The sequence below is a fragment of the Amphimedon queenslandica genome, unplaced genomic scaffold (assembly GCF_000090795.2).
Source record: "Amphimedon queenslandica unplaced genomic scaffold, v1.1 AMPQUscaffold_12129, whole genome shotgun sequence".
Classification (NCBI taxonomy): domain Eukaryota; kingdom Metazoa; phylum Porifera; class Demospongiae; order Haplosclerida; family Niphatidae; genus Amphimedon; species Amphimedon queenslandica.
In genome coordinates, this window is record NW_003547632.1 from 1 (window position 1) to 4,285 (window position 4,285).

Here is a 4,285-nt window from a genome sequence, read left to right on the forward strand (position 1 = left end):
TTGTGTACCTCAAAAATTAATTCTAAAGGGATGACTGCTTCATTAAGTTCAAAAAAATATAAAATCTGGACATCTCCAACAGCACTTAGCTACAGTATAATAATCAATGAAACAGTATTAGCAGTACATGTATAATCAACCATTGCTCCATCTGGTGAAAACTTTAATGAATGAACTTCAAATTTAATTTCCCTCTGTCCAATACTGTTACCATCCTGGTCTGAAAAGGTTACCTTTCTGTCTTCCCCAGTCAATGCTAATACATTCTATTTATTATTAATAGCTTAATAATGTGCCAACTGGTGACTCAGTAAACTAACCTGATCACTCCATGCTCTTGAAGTTATCCTTTTACTGTGCTTACCAAGAATTGGTTCTTTTCTGTCAAAAACAACTTGTAAATAATTAAAAAGAAGAAGGATGAATACTACCACCTTCTTATTCTGTGATTATGTCAATACTAGGTTTCCTTTGATAGTTCCAATGGCTAGTAAGCTGCTGTGTCATTAGCCCAAAGAGTCAGAGATAGACCTTCCCTAAAATTAAATTCCTTCAATTACTGTATAGTGGGTTTTTTCGAGGATAACAAATTTAGCGAAGTTCGCAGATTTTTTTATGATTCGCGAAATTAAATTCCTTGAAAATCAATTTAATACGGTACAAGATGGCAGATTAGTGAAAATTCGTGAAAATTAATTCCGCAAACTTCCGAATATGGGTCATTCGCAAAATTTATTATTCTCGAAAAAACCCGCTATACGGTAATGGATTAAATTTATTTTCGATTTTAAAAAATATTCAACTACAATGTGGAGCATGCAGGTACTAGCTGCTGAGTGCGCTCAGTTACTATTGAGTATTAAAAAAATAAAATTATTTTTTCTGCATCAAAGTGGCACACATAAGTGTAGTAGTGTATACACGCATAGATTTAATGTAATCAAATGACCAATTAATGTATTCAAAATGACTGACCAAAATGCCGGGACATTATCAATTAAGACTTCAGTACTTCAGACCAGTTTGAAGTTTAGAGACTTCATGATTATTAGAATTCCATAAAAATAAAGTATCTACATAATTATTAAAAATTTTTGATCAGCTAAAACAGTAACATTAACAAAACTACAAATAAATCATCTATCCTTATCGATCCTTACGACCTTACCTTCATCAAGTCAGCCATCTTGATTTAAGGGCGTGGTTTTAGTAGCCACGCCCACCCATGTGCTCACATGTGATTTGTAATGAGACGATCTAATGTATCTGGTCAATGCCCTTAAAAACCCATCTGATAATATGTCAATTCTTCAATTTGTCTCCTTCTGCTCCTCTTCTACTCGGTCCAATACACATCACAAACTAAAACACAAGTACAATCGTACTTCCAAATCACACCATTTCTACTTCCATCGGATTGTTCGGCTCTGGAATAAACTACCACACATTGATATCTCTAAGTCTCCCTCCCACATCAAGCATCAGATTTTAAGGCATTTTTGGCATCACTTCCACTCACACTTTGATTCAAACAATACTTGCTCTTTTCATTTTCTCTGTCCGTGTAGTTTATGTGCTTGTGTCTAATGTATGTATCTTTTAAATTTATTTTGATTATATAATGTATGTATGTCTCCTCTTTATACTCATCAAGGCTACTCCACTAGTTGGTGTTAGACCTTCAACACAACTCTCTCTCTCTGTTCTACCACTTGTATCTTTGCTCTCTGTATTATGTGTTGTAAAGTATTAATAATAATAATAATAATAATAATAATAATAATAATCTCTTTAGCACAGAAAGTAGCCAGACTACTCAGATGTCAGATCTACATCCCCCCCAAATTGCCCAGTTCCTTTTTTTCCAAAAACTCAAACTCTGATTCTTCTGAGTCGAGTACTAAAGAGACTCATAGACGAGGGGCCACTGATAGATGGAAAGGGAAAAGAGGTGGGGCACAGCCAAACACTGCCAATTTTATGCTAATTATTTCCTGCACATGACACTGTGTAGATTGATCAAGTTATGACATTCATGTTATTATTTATTTTTAGGAGTTCAGAGTACTTTGTGCTAAGTTTCAGTCTGATTTACCGTCAGAAGAGTCCTTATAGTATCGTCCAACTCAAGGATGTGATACCTCAAGTAGTGCTCTTGTTGCTACTAAAGACTATCTTCATTCATTGGAGAATAATCTATTAGGATTGGTACACCATTTACAGTAAAGGACTGCCAATGATACACAGAGAGAAGGTATGATGTCATGCAGATTTGAGCGACATAAAATTTAGTTATGACCATTTAGAGAAATTGGCCAATTTTTGAAAAAAAGTAAAGGCTATAGCCCATGGATTTTTTCAAAAAATAGCTCCAAAATTATCCCAAATTTTTATTACATTTTTTGATACATTATGTATTAATATCCTTATGCTATGTAGAAAGTTTGCAGTGTTTCTGAGTGCCGACAAATAATTTTTGAGCCATGAGTGGAGGATTGATTGAAATTGGTTCTATGTACATGTTGGATGGTAATTAAAAGACTTCATTAATTCAATATTATGTATAGTTGTGTTAGTGTTAATTAGTAGATCAGTTAAATATTTACAGTTGAGTAAGTGTGAATTTGTATGTTCAAAGTAATTTTATAATTTGTGTAATCTTTTATTAGGCTGTTTTTTGAGTTGTATATAACTGTATGGCAGCCCTGCCCTACGGTTACCTGAGGCTAGCCTTCCTTTTGTCACTTGTTGGTACTAATGCTTTTTTCTTTGTGTACATGTATATTTAAGCTCTGATTTTTGTAATACCTGGGTGTGTGATTTTTGGCAAGAGATTTCTTTGAAGTGAGTCTGATCTGTTACAGAGATATAATTTATTATTACATTTTTGTCAAGCATGATATGTTGGATTAGTATTAATTAGCTTATTGGCTTCTATTTTAATAAATATAATTAGAGATATTTCACCAATAGAATGCTTATCAATGATGATATGTTCCTTGTTAGTAGATACAATGTCTCACTGGTTCCGTCACATTGCAGAGGGAGAGCCTTGTGATACTTACCTTAAACTATCATCAGGTAATCTGGCTAGAACATCTGAGATAATAGAGACACAGCAGAGTACCTTTAACGGGGATGATGCTCTCTGTGTCCAGAACCTTCAATCTATTGCTGGCTACACATGTATATTCACTCAGCAGTGGCAAGCACTCTCTCTCCCTCTTACTCTCTTACATTTAGTGGTGAACCAAACATTTATTATTAATTTATTATTAATAGGATTTATTGACAAGAGTAGAGGAAGCTGTTGAGAGGTTCTTGTATTGGGATGAAGGAGTAATGATATATGAAGCAGTTACTTCAGTAAGCACATGCTCACCTCATCTATGTATATGTACATGTACCTTGTGTATAACTGATAAATAATTAGTCAGATATTAATAATAGAATGATGCATAAATACTGTTATGGTGTTAAGTGTTAATTATTAATATTTATATTATTATACAGAGTCCCAGTAGTCATGATGTCCCAGTCACTGGTGGAGTAGCAGATGAAGTGTTTGACAGTGGAGTGAGTAGTATCAGTGGTAGCAGTACTGGAGGAGGAGGGAATACTAGCAGCTGTCATTCAAGAGATGAGTCAACACCAGATACTACTAATGCTCATGGTGGTAATTGCTGGTCACCCTCAAGGAGGAACATTGGTCTTGATGATTCTATTAGTGAGAAGTGGGCTCAAGCTAGCAGCAACTGCTCAGATGCCAAAGAATATCTCGAGATGATTTGTAGATCTAGAGATTTACCCGATGAACTGGCACAATTTGATCTAAGGAAGGAACAAGAACTGAGACAGGTTTTTTTTGATCTTGCTGCTTGACAAATGGAGTAAAATGATAAAGTAATTTTTTTACATTAAGAACTGTACATGATCCTCCATAGTGAATTTTCATGTAAATACAGTTTGTCTCTAATAATAACACAGTAACAACAGCAGGAGGAAGAGGAGACAACAAGTGAAGGTAAGGGAGAGAGAGAATAATGGATCCTGAGAAAAGAGATAGAGGACATAATGTATTTATCTTCTTTTTGTTTTAGATTGTTCCTTCATCAAGAAATGATTTGTGAAAAACTATTATTTGCTTATAATAATTTCCTTTTAATATTTTTAACGTCAAAATTGTATTGCTTTATGAATTATAAACAAAATCATTAATGTTAAGTGATAGTGTAGCGAAATCAAGCATAAAAGGGGTAAAATAATTGTGATGACAATTGTGCTA

The 4,285-nt window shown here is 34.1% G+C and overlaps 2 long non-coding RNA genes across 3 annotated transcripts; one reads left to right on the forward strand and one right to left on the reverse strand.

Moving 5' to 3' along the window:
* Positions 1 to 3: 3 nt before the first annotated feature.
* On the reverse strand, positions 4 to 1,206 carry LOC109588372 (uncharacterized). Of its 2 annotated transcripts, none has more exons than XR_002188120.1 (6): positions 1,169 to 1,206; positions 1,013 to 1,073; positions 435 to 536; positions 321 to 381; positions 141 to 266; positions 4 to 89 (listed from the first exon to the last, which is right to left on the reverse strand). It is a non-coding gene; the product is annotated as an uncharacterized LOC109588372 (long non-coding RNA). The 2 variants fall into 2 exon arrangements; XR_002188121.1 differs by having other exon boundaries at positions 976 to 1,073.
* A 647-nt stretch (positions 1,207 to 1,853) lies between these two features.
* Positions 1,854 to 4,224, forward strand: LOC109588373 (uncharacterized). The gene is made up of 6 exons (XR_002188122.1): positions 1,854 to 1,951; positions 2,056 to 2,254; positions 3,007 to 3,366; positions 3,514 to 3,903; positions 3,945 to 4,024; positions 4,101 to 4,224. It is a non-coding gene; the product is annotated as an uncharacterized LOC109588373 (long non-coding RNA).
* Positions 4,225 to 4,285: the final 61 nt, after the last annotated feature.